The 15,168-nt window shown below is 59.6% G+C and overlaps 1 pseudogene across 1 annotated transcript; it reads left to right on the top strand.

Moving 5' to 3' along the window:
• The first annotated feature begins 3,202 nt into the window (after positions 1-3,202).
• On the top strand, positions 3,203-13,477 carry LOC311511855 (cytochrome P450 2C23-like; annotated as a pseudogene). The gene is made up of 9 exons (XR_014714616.1): positions 3,203-3,449; positions 4,253-4,414; positions 5,887-6,036; positions 6,785-6,945; positions 7,642-7,818; positions 9,815-9,956; positions 10,805-10,992; positions 11,509-11,650; positions 12,338-13,477. The product of XR_014714616.1 is annotated as a cytochrome P450 2C23-like (transcript).
• Positions 13,478-15,168: the final 1,691 nt, after the last annotated feature.

Genomic DNA, 15,168 nt, shown 5'->3' with positions numbered 1-15,168 from the left:
CCCGGCCCCCCTCCATCCCCTCCGCACCCACTGAGCTGTTGAACCGGCTCCCAGGGCTCTGGCTGGGGACCAGCTGCTTGGGTGCGAGTCCCAGCCGAAGCAGGAGGAGTGACACGCAACTGGGGGCCCTGCGGCCCTGCCAGGCGGCCTGCTCCCCCCACGGAGCCGGAGGACCCGCCAGCACAGCCAGGGCACCAGGGTTCTGCAGGGGCACAAGGCCCAGAGCCTCAAGGGGTTTGGGGCCCTTCAGGCCTCTTGAAATCAGGGGGAGATCAGAGCCTGGGACCTTTGACGATCTGGCCCTGTGCGCGTTATAGATGCACTGAGGGGTGCCAGCTGGGATTGGAGCCCCCCCCACCCCCGTTGTGCCGGGCGCTGCACAGACCCCAACTGGCTGCTTGGTTCTACCCCCAGCTGTGGAAGGGGAGTGGGGGCTAGTGGTTAGAGCGGGGGGCGGCCTTGGAGTCAGCGCATCACAGCCCTGGGCAAGGGATCCCTGTATAAACAGCTGCCACGCCCCACCCCAGAGGTGGCTGCATCTCAGCCCTGGGCAAGGAATCCCTGTATAAACAGCTGCCACGCCCCACCCCAGAGGTGGCTGCATCTCAGCCCTGGGCAAGGGATCCCTGTATAAACAGCTGCCACGCCCCACCCCAGAGGTGGCTGCATCTCATCCATACGCCACTCTACATTTACACGCAGCGTCTCATACGCCTTGGGACTCTTTCGGGCTGCGAGGCAGCGGTGAAATATAAGCTCATTATTATAATCCTAACAAATCAGTCAGCGGGGACCCCTGCCGGGGGAAGAGGTAAAATCCCAAGGAGAAACTTGGGACCACAGAGGATTTTCCTTCTCCTGAAGCCCTAATTTCCCCCCGCCTCTGTGCCGTGACATATAATTAAGCCACCACTGGGACGGTTCTTCCAGCCAAAAGCCGCACGCACCCTGCAGCAGGGGAGACACCAGAGCCGGGTGTCGCTCCTCCGGGAGTCTCCTCACTCTCCCCGATAGCAAAGCGGGGAGCGAAATTCACCGCCCGCCAGTTTGGCCTCAAAGAGCCGGGAGCAGGAGCCGCATTGAGCCGCTGACTCAAGCAAGGGCACTGAACAAGCAGCGAAGAGAACCCAGGAGCCCCGGCTCCGGCCCATCCCCAGCCATCTAACCACTAGTCCCCACACCCCTCCCAGAGCTGGGGATAGAACCCAGGAGTCCTGACTCCCAGCAGCCCCCGGCTCCAACCACGAGACCCCACTCCCCTCCCAGGACTGGGGATACAGCCCAGGAGTCCTGGCTCCCAGCAAGCCGCCCCCTCGCTCGCTCGCTCGCTCGCTCGCTCTAACTACTAGACTCCACTGCCCAAGCCAGGGATAGAACCCAGGAGTCCTGGCTCCCAGCCCCCCTGCTCTAACCACAAGACCCCACTCCCCTCCCAGAACCGGGAATAGAACCCAGGACTCTCCTTGATTTCAACAGACATGAGGAGCCCAATTACCCTTGAGGATCTGGGCTTTCTGCCCCTGAACAGCCCTGGCGCCTTGCCAGCTCTCCCCCCTCCACCAGCTAGAAATGCCATGTGACACCACCCCTGCCAGTGGCCCCCCCCCCATGCTCTGCTCCCTGCGCGGCTGGCACCAGAGGCCTCTGCGTCCTCGGGGGCGGGCGCCACCCCGTGCCAAGTGACCTGCCCCCATCCCTTCATGCCAAGCCTCCCTGGAGGCTCTAGTCACTAAGGGGGCGCCCCACCCGGCCTTTTCTCCCCTCCCCTCTGCAGACGCAAGAGACTTCTCCTCTGCATCTTGCCCTGGTGGGTGCACCCTTGGGGAGGATGGGGGGGCTGCATCTCACATTGACCCTCCGCCCTGTGCGTGTGAGCCCCACCACTCCTCCCAGCCCCTGCTAAAGGTCAGCGTGGGGTGCCAGAGGGCCAGATCCTGCTCGGATTGACACCGGGTTAATCCAGAGTGACTCCACTCCGGGAAAGGGGGAGAGACCCTGGGGCCAGCGGGCAAGGTGTGCCCAGGCCCCCCTCCCCCAGCCCGGTGCACTACCCGGAGGGAATCAGAAGGGTCGGAGCTGCAGCCCCCCACCCACGCAGCAGCACGGGGATGGAGCGGGGGCATTGATGGGGGGGCTACTTGCTTTCCTGACGGTGCCACCGGTCTCTAGGCCTGTGGCCAGCCGCTGGGGGGCAACCTGCTTGGAGACCGACTGGCATCTCTTAGGGTGCCCGGCACACAAACACAGTCAGCACCCCTGGCCGGGGTATCTGGGCAGAACTGGGCTCCGGATCCAAATTCTGCCCCGGGTCCTCTGCAGCTGCTTGGGCTAATGGGGCAGAGCTGCAGTTTTGTGAGTGTCCCGGCCCCCTCCACTGGCCAAGTGCCCTCAATGCACCCAGCAATTCCAGAGCCCTCTGCTACCACTGAGCGCTCCCGAGTCTTGTCCCCCGCTCCCTGGTCAATAACAATCCCCGGCTGGTCTCCCCCAGCGATCTCAACCCGCTTTGCTGAGGAGCGCAGCAATATTGTCCCCATTGCGCAGATGGGGAAACTGAGGCACGAAGGGGGGGACGAGAGGTGACTTGCCCCAGCAGACACTCCCAGTGCCAGAACTGGAAGAGAAGCTGAGACCCACTCTAACGCTCCAGCCACTAGGCCGCACCGACCCACCTGGGGAGAGATTTCTCCTCTTTAGGGCGATGGCAGCATGCCCGGGGGCGGGAGGGGCAGCCCTGCCCCGCTGCTATGGAGCTGTTCTTCCCAGGGTGCCCCCAGGGAGTGGAGAAAGCCGAGAGCCCAAAGGTCAGTGAGGGACTGTGCCAAATCTACCTGCCCCACGGGCAGCGGGGAAAGCTACATAGGACACTGGGCAGAGCGGGGCCCCTGGTGCATGACAGCGGGGATAGACCCCTCCGTGCATTGATCGCGGCCTCTAACTGTGGGGCCGAGACCACAGGGACCCACCCTTCCCAGGCTGGGGGGTGCTGGCAACAGAGGGAGTTAGGCTAGGGTCCTTTGTGGGGGGTTGCTGCAGGAATGGGAGGGGGGAGGCTGCCGGGGGCTCCAATCCACTGATGTCCTTGGTGGGCCAGCCCTGGCTGCCAGGGTCAATGTGCAATTGCTGTGGCAGGGGCCGGCCCAGCGAGTTAATCAGTGACCAGGGGGCAGCCTGCGGCTGGCTATAAGGCCCAGGGGCCGATAGCTGGGGGGCACTGCCGGACACCTCCCAAGGCAGTGGAGCAGTTTGGGCCGTGCTGACCCCAGCCAAGGAGGATGGAGCCTGGTGCCGTGTTGATCACTGGCTGCCTTCTTCTCCTCCTCTTCCTCCTCCTCTTCCGAGCCTCGTCAGGCCAGGGCCGCGGGCGCCTCCCCCCGGGGCCAGCCCCCCTGCCCCTGTTGGGGAACCTGACCCAGAACATCCTCCTGCTCTACCAATCCTACCACCGGGTAAGGAAGGGAGCTGGGCTCGGGCGCCGGGACTGGAACCCAAAAGCCAAGGCCGAAGGTAGCTCCCACTGCAGGTCTGTCCGTCTGGCGTCCATCTAGCAGGCGTCTTGGTTTCTATCTGCAGGTGCAATTGAGTTACCTATTGCCCTGCACACCCCTTTATCTAGCCCCAGACCCACCCCTCTATCTAGCTCCCCGTCTCCCGGCAGCCCCTCGATCGAGCCAGCCTAAAATTGCCAACCCTCCAGGATTGTCCTGGGATCTGCAGGAATTAAAGGTTAGTTTTTAATTAAAGATTAGGTCATGTGATGAGACCTCCAGGAATACAGCCAACCAAAATTGGCAGCCTCAGGACCCATAGTGGGGGGTGGATCGGAGTGTGTGGCCAAAGCACTGAGCTGTGGCTATTCTCTGCCCCTCAGGGCCCATAGGGGGCAGATCGGGGGAGTGGACGGAGCGCAGTGAGCTGTGGCTATTCTCGGCCCCCCATGACCCATAGGGGGCGGATCGGCGGCATGGCTGGAGCACACTGAGCTGTGGCTGTTCTCTGCCCCCCAGGGCCCATAGGGGGTGGATCATGAGTTACAGCCGCCCTGAGGCTGCCCTAAATTACACTGGGGGCCGGGCAGGGCACAAGCAGCACAAAAGGGCTTAAAGTTGCTTTCCCCCATCTCTGCCCTGAGTGGAAACGGAGGCTCCAGCCACCATAGGTAGAAACAACAGGGTCCCCCTAGTTCCTGATTAACTCCCTCCCATGCCCCATTTTGCTGTCTTACCCCTCCCCCTGCGATTCCCACCCCCAGCTCTGCCAGGAGTACGGCCCCATCTTCACCGTCTGGCTGGGCCCGAGGCCCGCGGTGGTGCTGTGCGGGTACGAGGTGCTGCGCGAAGCCCTGGTGGAGAACAGTGATGCATTCAGTGGGCGGGGCCCATCCCCTTGCTCAAGGAGCTGAACCACGGCTACGGTGAGTGCGGGCTGGGGAGGGTCTCTCTGCAAAGCCCTGCCTAGTGGCATCACGCTGGCTCCGCTGCCTCTGTGGCTTTGTTAACCTGTGGAACTGCCCGCCACTGGAGATTACAGTGGGCTTGTAGGAGTCAGGCAGTGTGGGCTACCAGACAGAACACTGGCCTGCTGCGTGACCTCAGGCAAGTCACTGGCACGGCACGCCCTGTGCCTCAGTTTACCCACTTTTGACATCGACAGATGGAAAGAGCCAGGGATTGTCCATAGTCTATGTCAAGGGGAACATCGGGGCTGGCACCATTTTCCCTCAAAATGGGACTTTTGGGATTAAAAGCAAACAAAAATTATAATTTTGTTGGGTTTTTTTGCTTTTCCATCGCAGTGAAACTTTCTGCTTGGAATTTTAAGGGGGTGTGTGGCGGGGGTGTTGATAGAACCCTAAAAATTTTTTTAAAAGTGCACCCAACCCCCACTGCACCAAATTTGATTAGTCAGGCAATTCTTTTTCATTCTCTGTTTGCCCTCCAAGGAGAAAGCCACCTGCTTTGGCCTTTCTGGGGGGGCAAGAGGGGATGAAAACCCTCAAATAATTGTATAGAAAACCCGTGGCTTTTTTCCCCCTCTTTCCCTTACTGTTCAAAATTTTCATAGGGTGGGGGACATTTCCCAATGAATCCCAGGGAGTGTCCGTTTGTGTGACCCATGCTAACCTAACGTGGTGGTTGGGGGTCTATTGGTTAGAGCCGGGAGGAGGGGCGGGGGGGGGGCTGGGAGCCAGGGCTCCTGGGTTCTGTTCCCAGCTCTGGGAGAGGAGTGGGGTCTAGTGGTCAGAGCAGGGGGGGATGGGAGTCAGGACTCCTGGGTTCTATTCCCAGCTCTGGGAGGGGAGTGGGGTCTAGTGGTTAGAGCGGGGGAGGGATGGGAGTCAGGACTCCTGGGTTCTATTCCCAGCTCTGGGAGGGGAGTGGGGTCTAGTGATCAGAGCAGGGGGGGATGGGAGTCAGGGCTCCTGGGTTCTATTCCCAGCTCTGGGAGAGGAGTGGGGTGTAGTGGTTAAAGCTGGGAGCCAGGGCTCCTGGGTTCTATCCCCAGCTTTGGGAGGGGAGCAGGGTCGAGTGGTTAGAGCGAGCATGTGGGGCTGGGAGCCAGGACTCCTGGGTTCTTTCCCCGGCTGCGGGAGGGGAGCGGGGTCGAGTGGTTAGAGCGGGCACGTGGGGCTGGGAGCCAGGACTCCTGGGTTCTTTCCGCGGCTGCGGGAGGGGAGCGGGGTCGAGTGGTTAGAGCGGGCATGTGGGGCTGGGAGCCAGGACTCCTGGGTTCTTTCCCCGGCTGCGGGAGGGGAGCGGGGTCGAGTGGTTAGAGCGGGCACGTGGGGCTGGGAGTCAGGACTCCTGGGTTCTTTCCGCGGCAGCGGGACGGGAGCCAGGGCCTCTGTTAACGACATTGGATGACGTCCTCATGGGGCTGTGGCAGGATTAGTAGACAGCAGTGGCGAGCGCTGGAGGCAACTCCGTCGGTTCACCCTCACCACCCTCCCGAATCTGGGCATGGGCAAGAAGCCGCTGGAGCAGCGGGTGCAGGAGGAGGCGTGGCACCTCGCCCAAGCTGTGGCTGACAAACAAGGTGAGCAGTGGCACGCCGGATGCTGCCCCACGGGCACCGGGCAGCATCCCCCGACAGTGAGCCTTGGGCACCCACCGGCGAGTCCCGGGAGCCCTGCTCTAGAAGGGAAGTGTCCGAGTGGTTAGAGCAGGGGGCAGGGGCTGTCAGCACTCCAGCTCTGGGAGGGGAGCGGGGTCTAGTGGTTAGAGCAGGGGGCTGGGAGCCAGGACTCCTGGGTTCTATCCCAGCTCTGGGAGGGGAGTGGGGTCTAGTGGTTAGAGCAGGGGGCTGGGAGCCAGGACTCCTGGGTTCTATCCCAGCTCTGGGAGGGGAGCGGGGTCTAGTGGTTAGAGCAGGGGGCTGGGAGCCAGGACTCCTGGGTTCTATCCCAGCTCTGGGAGGGGAGCGGGGTCTAGTGGTTAGAGCAGGGGGCTGGGAGCCAGGACTCCTGGGTTCTATCCCAGCTCTGGGAGGGGAGTGGGGTCTAGTGGTTAGAGCAGGAGGGGCCGGGAGCCAGGACTCCTGGGTTCTATCCCCAGCTGCGGGAAGGGAGTGGGGCCTGGTGGTTAGAACTGGCTGAGCTCGCAGTCCAGACTGCTGGGTGCTATCTCCAGCTCGGGGCGGGGGGAGCCAGGACTCCTGGGTTCTATCCCCAGCTCTAGGAGAGGAGTGGGGTCTAGTGGTTAGAGGGAGCTCCTGGGCGCTGTCTGGTTTCCCCATGTGGGTCTTGTTCCCTGCTGTCTGCTACTCCCTCCCCGCCTTGTCGCAGGGCGCCCGTTCAACCCTGTGCTCGACCTCACCCGGGCCGCCGCCAATGTCGTCTGCTCCGTGGTGATCGGGACCCGCTTCAGCAGCGACAACGAGGAATTCCAGGAGCTCCTGCATCTCATCGTGTCCTACATGTGCTACTTCCGCTCCCTCCAGGCACAGGTACCCGGGGGTGGGGGGCCCCCCGACAATCCCAGCCCCTAAACAGCAAAACAGCCGCTCGCTGGGCTGCGGCCTCCTCTCTCTGGGCCCATTCCTGAGGCCGGGACGCACCTTCGGCGGGTCGGGAATTCTTCGACAAACCGGTTTCCCCTTGGAAAACGCCGATTCCCCGGCCCTGGGTGCGGGAAAGGGCCCATTCTGGTGAATTCCCCACTTCCGAAAAACTTGTCCCCACCGGCGCGGACGGTTTTCGAAAGGAAAAAGTTCCGGGATTTTGCGTCCAAATGACTTTTCGCTCCCAAGCCTCTGGTCATTTGTCGCAAAAGCAAACACGGACGAGGCGGGCGCCAAAAAGGACCTTTCGACGGTCCCGTGCTGGAATTTCTCTCAGCCCCAGTTTGGGTTTGTGAGGATTTGCGAGATGTCCCGATTGAGGGCAGGACATTTGTCCCGCCGCTCACCGGACGGGAAAGCCATTTCCCAGCCAGCTCTGCTCAGCAGCCTCCGCGGGGAAACTGAGGCAGCGAGGGGCGGTGCCGGGACGCCCAGCAGATGAGTGTTAGCGGTGGGATGAGAACCCAGGGCTGCTGAATTCCAGCCCAGTGCTTTAGCCTCTCTTCTCCCTCCCTGCTATTAAACGGTCACCCCCCCCTGCTCCATCCCATCTCTCTGCTCCCCCCCCCGGCCCCCCCCCAGCTGTACAATACCTTCCCAGGTATCATGCACTTCCTGCCCGGCCAGCACTGGCGGATATTCAGGGAATACAAGCACATCAAAAACTTCATCCAGGCCCAGGTGGCATCCCATCAGCGCAGCCTGGACCCCAGCGCCCCCCGCGACCTCATTGACTGCTTCCTCCTGCAGCAGGCCAAGGTGAGGGGCGTCCCGGGGGGCAGGAGGAGTCAGCGCCCAGTGAGCGGCGGGGTAGACGGCGGGGGAGGGGACTGCGGCTGGAATTCAGTCCCATTGATTGGGGGGGGCAGGGGGGTTGATGGGATCCTGCAGCTAGATTCCCATAGATACAAACACCCCCACCCATCCCTCTGCCCACCCCTCAACGCACACACCACCACCCATCCCCCCCACACACACACCCTACCCATCCCCCCATCCATCCCCATGGGCACCCCTCTAACCACGCAGCCCCACCCATCCCTCCACATACACACACACCCATCCCCCCACCCATCCCCATGAACACCCCTCAACCCATCCATCCCCCCACCCATCCCCATGGACACCCCTCAACCCCCTCCACCCATCCCCCCACCCATCCCCATGGACACCCCTCAACTCACACACCTTCCACCCATCCCCTCACCCATCCCCCCATCCATCCCCATGAACACCCCTCAACCCATCCATCCCCCCACCCATCCCCATGGACACCCCTCAACCCATCCATCCCCCCACCCATCCCCATGGACACCCCTCAACCCCCTCCATCCATCCCCCCACCCATCCCCATGGACACCCCTCAACCCACCCCCCACCCATCCCCCCATCCATCTCTATGGACACCCCTCAACCCACACATCCTCCACGCATTCCCCCACCCATCCCTTCATCCTCATAGACACCCCTAACCAACCCATCCCTCCAACCCCAGACATCTCTATCCACCCACACGTCTATCCACCAATCCTCCCACCCATCCCCAGACACACCCCTCTGTCTATCTAGCCAGTCCCTGACCCTACACTGGTCACCCTATTTCCAGTAGGGATAAGGAGGTTTTAGTACCATTATACAAGGCACTGGTGAGACCTCACCTGGAATACTGGGTGCAGTTCTGGTCTCCCATGTTTAAGAAGGATGAATTCAAACTGGAACAGGTACAGAGAAGGGCTACTAGGATGATCCGAGGAATGGAAAACTTGTCTTATGAAAGGAGACTCAGGGAGCTTGGCTTGTTTAGCCTAACTAAAAGAAGGTTGAGGGGAGATATGATTGCTCTCTATAAATATATCAGAGGGATAAATACCAGAGAGGGAGAGGAATTATTTAAACTCAGTACCAATATGGACACAAGAACAAATGGACATAAACTGGCCACCAGGAAGTTTAGACTTGAAATTAGACGAAGGTTTCTAACCGTCAGAGGAGTGAAGTTTTAGAATAGCCTTCTAAGGAAAGCAGTGGGGGCAAAAGATCTATCTGGCTTTAAGATTAAACTCGATAAGTTTATGGAGGAGATGATATGATGGGATAACATGGTTTTGATAATTAAATATTCAGATATTCAATATTCAAATATTAAGATCTGAGTTACCAGGAAAGAATTTTCTGTAGTATCTGGCTGATGAATCTTGCCCATATGCTCAGGGTTTAGCTGATCGCCATATTTGGGGTCGGGAAGGAATTTTCCTCCAGGACAGATTGGAAGAGGCCCTGGAGGTTTTTCGCCTTCCTCTGTAGCATGGGGCACGGGTCACTTGCTGGAGGATTCTCTGCTCCTTGAGGTCTTTAAACTACGATTTGAGGACTTCAATAGCACAGATATAGGTGTGAGGGTTTTTTTTGTAGGAGTGGTGGGTGAAATTCTGTGGCCTGCGTTGTGCAGGAGGTCAGACTAGATGATCATAATGGTCCCTTCTGACCTAAATATCTATGAATCTATGAATCTATTACCTCTACGTAGACTCAGGCTGTCTCTCCTCCAGCTCTGATTCCTGCCCCAATGCTCGTTCCTCCCAGCCCCCTGGAGCCAGGCCAACCGTCCCTCCATCTCCCCAAGGCCGGGGACAGGGAGCCTGGCAGCCTTTGGCCGGGCAGCATTGGCTGGCGGAGGGCACCCCTTGACCCCAGCTTGCGGGGAGGAGTGGGATTGTGCCTCACCGGGGTCCCCCCACCCTCGGCCCTGTGCTAGGAGCAAGGGAAGGAGCAGACAGAGTTTGAGGATGAGAACCTGACGGCGCTGGCCAACTCCCTGTTCATCGCCGGCATGGAGACCACCAGCAACACCGTCTACTTTGCCCTGCTGGTGCTCAGCAAGTTCCCGGACATGCAAGGTGGGTGCAAGTGGCCGAGACACGCTGGCTCCCTCCCCCGGCCCATCCCCAGGGGGCCGTGCGGGGGGGCCCTGCGGATAATCCCCAACGCTCCCTGCCTGGGGGACCCCAGCTGGCACCATACAGAGGGCTCCATCCTCAGGCAGGCGGGGGCTCCTCCGGGCTGCTCTGGCAGCAATAAAAGGGTCTCAAAAGGAGGGGGACCGCCCCCCGCCCCGAGGATCCCACCCTTCCATCCCTCACTTGGGGGGCCACCCCAGCCAGGGTGAAGCAGATGCAAGGACCCTGCTCCCAGTCACCCAGGGCCCAGAGGGGGCGGCTCAGGGGCATGGCCAGAGCACGCTGTGCTGTGGCTATTCTCTGCCCCCCCTAGGGCCCATGGGGGCATCCTATGAATTAGAGCAGCCCTGAGGTTGCTCTGTATTACATCGGGCACTGGGCAAAGGGGAGAACAAAGGGGACTTACAGCCCCCCCATCCCAGTCCCGAGAGCAGGGTGTGGGAGACAAGAACAGGGTCCAAGGAGTGAGAAGAAGGCATAGGGGAGAGGGTGCAGGGGAAGAGCCCCCAGCCAGGCAGGAGGGAGGGAAGAAGGAGGTAGGACCTCTGCCCCTCCCACCCCCACTCCCGATCCATCATGGGGAGGCCAACCAGCGTGGGGGAGGGCAGAAAAAGTGATGCAAAGGATCCTGGGAAAAGTGTTACTGTCTGGAAGGGGGGCTGGCCATAGAGGGTGGGGGTATGGGTGAGAAGGGGAGGCTGGCTAAGGAAGGAAGTGAGGGGGAGGAACACACATGGGGGGAGCCCCCCCTTCCCTGGTGTCCCAGGACCACACGTGTCTCCTTGCAGCGCGGGTGCACGGGGAGCTGGACAGGGTGGTGGGCAGGGCCCGGCCCCCAGCCCTGGAGGACCGGCTACAGCTGCCCTACACCAACGCCGTGCTTCATGAACTCCAACGCTACCTCGACCTGGTGCCCATGAGCCTGCCACACGCCACCACCTGCCCAACCTCCTTCCGGGGGTACCTCATCCCACAGGTGAGACACACACGCCCCCCTCCCCCAGCCAGCGCTGGCCCCAATGCGGCGCGGGAGGGTGGGGGGGGTCACTGGCCCAGCTCTAGCTGAGGAAATGCCCCCCTGCCCCCCTTATAACTTTCACTTCCCCATGCTGCTGTGCCACTAAACTGCGGCTGCGTCCCATCCCAGAGGTGGCTACATCTCAGCACCAAGCAAGGGATGCCTGGGCAAGCAGCGGCCCCGTCCCACCCCAGAGGTGGCTGCCTTTCAGTGGTGGGAGAAGAGATCCCCTAGCCAGCTTGGTGATGAAATGTTATGCGGCCAGCACAGGAGCAGGACATTCTGGATTCTCCTCCCTGCTCTGCTGTCCATTGTGTGACCTCGGGCCCGTCCCTTACCTGCCCCGTGCCTCAGTTTCCCTCTTTGGGAAAGGGACATAGCGACCCCTTGGGGCTATTATTTTCTTTCCAGTCCTATTGCCGTAAAATGCCTAAAACCTCACACTGTCAGTATCTTGTCCCCGTCGCCCCCCAGGGTACGACCATCATCCCTCTCCTAGCCTCGGTGCACTTCGACCCAGCCAGCTGGGAGACCCCGGAGGATTTTAACTCGGGTCATTTCTTAGATGAGAACGGAGCATTCAGGAAGAGAGACACGGCCATGCCCTTCTCTGCAGGTAATGGGGACACGGGTTCGCCTCCCATCTCTCTCGTGTGCGTTCACACAGAGCAGGGCTCAGCCCTTCTAGCAGGGGGCAGCAGGGACAGGGACACCCCCCCGCCCCCGCAGGGCTCAGCAAGCAGGAGAGATGGCAGAGGCTCAGGGCCGTTTCAGTTCTGAACAAAGACCCATGCAAAGGCCTTGCCAGCCTCTCGCCTGACCTATGACCAGGGGGAGCAGCCCCGGGGATTTCAGCGGGTGAGAGCGTCACTACTGGGTCCTGCTCCGGGCGCGTACAACAGAACACAGCTGCACCCTGGGGCAGGGACTCAGGACACCTGGGTTCTATCCCCTGCTCTGCCAGGTGACCTGAGGCAAGTCATTTCCCCCCGCTCTGTGCCTCAGTTCCCCCCGCCCCCAACATTGCCTGTTTCAACTGGGCACTCGCTGGGGCAGGGGCTGCCTTTTAAAACCGCCGTTCCCCCTTGGAGAGGGGACCGAGAAGAGCCCTTAAAAGGCCCCGCGGGCTGGAGAAAAGGCGAAATGGGAAGAGATTGAGCGTCTCTGAAAGAGGCAACTTGCCCCTGGCATTCGAAGCTCCTTCTCAGGGGCTGCTGCAGTTCCCAGCTGCTGGCTGGAGGCAGGGCCCCGAGCGGCACCAAGAGACCCAACCAACGGGCATGTCCTCTTGTCCCCCCTCCAGGGAAGCGCATGTGTCCCGGCGAAGGGCTGGCCAAGGCGGAGATCTTCCTGTTCATAACCACCCTGCTGCAGAGCTTCACCCTGGAGCTGCTCACGGACCCCAGGGCCATCGACTTGGCCTCGCTGCGGAGGGTTTTCCGGGGCCAGGGTCTCACCTACAAGCTCCGTGCCATCCCACGCCCAGCATAGAGCGGGGCAGGGCAGGAAGAGGCCAGACCCAGATGTCTTCCATGCTGGGGTCCCTGGAGTCACATCAGTCCCTCTGGGCCAGCTCCTGATCTCATTTACACTGTGGTGTACATCCAGAGTAACTCTCCTTTCACACCAGTGCTCCCGGGGCCAGCTCCTGATCTCATTTACACTGTGGTGTACATCCAGAGTAACTCTCCTTTCCTATTAATGCTCCCGGGGCCAGCTCCTGATCTCATTTACACTCTGGTGCACATCCAGAGCGACTCTCCTTTCCCATTAATGCTCCCGGGGCCAGCTCCTGATCTCATTTACACTGTGGTGCACATCCAGAGTCACTGTCCTTTCACACCAAGTCTCTCTCCTTTCACACCAATGCTGCCAGGGCCAGATCCTGATCTCATTTTCACTGTGGGGTAAATACTCCACTGACTTCACTGGAGTAGGAACCAGACTGAAATCGCGTGTAAATCTGGAACACCTTCCTGGATGGCAGCGGAGTCACTCTGAAGTGACTGAGATCAGAATCTGCCTTTGTGAATTCAGATCTACACACCCATGATGCGCAGGCTAGCACGCAGCTGTTCCGGGCTGGAGCTTGGCCCCCTGAGTTCTAATCCTGTCCCTAACACTGGCCTGCTTGGGCAAGTCACAGCTTGGCTTGGTGCCTCAGTTTCCCCTCCCTAATAATTAACTAACCCCAAGGATCATTAACCCTGGCACTGCTAGGTTGTGGTCAGCACCTTTGAACCTGCTTTTCCTAGTGCTGAATTCTTCTGCATGTGTTCCCCTGAGAGCCATCCTCAGCGCTCAGCCACGGTTTCTCTGTCTCACACATGCTGTCTGCTCGTAGTTCGCTTGTAGAAATGCCCTGGGGGGTGTATCTCAGCATTGCTGCTCACTGCGCTTCCAGAAAATTGACTGACACAATGAACGGAAGAAAAGACCAGAACGCTTGGCAATGTCTTTGTATGTTTTGTGTGTATCAGTGAGACAATGGGGAAAGACAAACCGGTTAATATCAGACATGTGGAAGGATGGGGGGTGGGTCAGATTTTGGGTAACTCACTTCCTGTCTCTGGGCCTCAGTTTCCCACTGCCTGTCCTGCGTCTCTCTTGTCAGTTTTTTGGAGGTGGGAACTCAGCACCAAGTGATCAGGGAAGTGGGTCAGGTGCTGGACAGGACTCAGGAGCCCTGGGTTCTCTTTCTGCCACTGAGCGACCAGGCCCCGCTGTGTGCCTCTGTTTCCCCTCCCACCCTTTGTCTATTGAGACCAAGCTCTTGGGGGGCAGGGACTGTCTCTCACTCTGTACCTGTGCAGGATTGCGCCCCACTCTCAACCGGGGCCGGTAGGTGCTACCGTAATACACCTAATAAACACCACCACCTAGCACTTGTCAGCGGTGGATCTCAAAGTGCTTTACAAAGGAGGATAGTGAGGAAACGGAGGCATCCAGCGGGGAAGCAATTTCTCCCCGCACCCCCACATGCTTAGAAAAGAAAATAGCTCCCTGCCAAGGGGCAGAGAAGTGAAGCCCTGTCTTGGGTCAGAAACCATCATCTTCGAGCCAGAGACCGGTAATTTTCAATCTGGCGAAAGGTTAAGTATCGGCCGCCCTGCAGATCTGTAGGGAGGCCGTGGCACCTGTGGGTTTTTATTAACAATGTAGGGACAGCATAGACTCAGATGAGTGGGTGACACGAAATGATATGTTTACTTTAGCGAGCGCTAGGAGAAGCCGGCGGGGAACTGATTGCTGAAGTGCAAGCGAGGGGGTGCTCATCGCAAAGGGCAATGGGAGCTGCGCATTCGAGCTGATGAGCTCTCAATAAAGAGCGAGCATGCGGGGAAAACCATCTCCCTGACAGCTCGGCGAGAGGCAGCCGCTTGATGAGCACCACGAAAGCCGGAGGGACAAGCGGCTGGGCTGAAAGTGATATTGATGATAGCGTCACAGAGGCGTAGCATGCCCGTCCCCCCAACAGCAGCCTGCTTCGGCTCAGCAAGAGGGGAGCCAGGCAAGAGAAATGAAGAGGGGTTGAAAAGAACAAGGCCATTCCGGGAGAGAAGAAATCAGAAGGAATGTGGCTAGAGGCATGTACAATCCAGAAAGGTAGCCGGGTGCCCCTGTTGGCCTGGATTATTGTCAAACAAGGCACTGATCACTCGTCAGAGTCGCGGGCTGCCCAGGGAAATTGAAAGGCAACTGATCGAAGGACCGCACCGTTAACCTGTGGAACTCACCGCCACAAGATGTCACTGAGGCAGAGAGCTGGTATCCTCAGGACTGAACAGTGCGGCTGGGCTCACAACTTCCTGATCACTCCCATCTGGCTGGCAGATAGAGCAGGCTTATGTCCTTGCTGCGCCATGCACATCATGGGAGGTAGAAGCAAGGGCTACACATGTACCTAGATAGCAGGGTCACCCAGAGGTATGTCGGCTAGGATAAAAATGTATCGGGAACAAACACACTCCTAGGAGGGAGGCAGTGGACAGAGCACTGGTCTGAGACTCAGGACACCTGGGTTCTAGTCCACTGGTTTGTTCGGCAACCTTAGGCCAGTCACTTCCCCCCCTCTGTGCCTCAGTTTTCCCCACCTGTAAAATGGGGGTATCAATACCGGCCTCCTTTGTAAAG

Source organism: Lepidochelys olivacea (genome assembly GCF_965140295.1).
Source record: "Lepidochelys olivacea isolate rLepOli2 genome assembly, chromosome: 23".
Taxonomy (NCBI): Eukaryota; Metazoa; Chordata; order Testudines; family Cheloniidae; genus Lepidochelys; species Lepidochelys olivacea.
The sequence above is the reverse complement of the archived record's forward strand: the minus strand, read 5'-3'. Positions and strand labels throughout refer to the sequence as shown.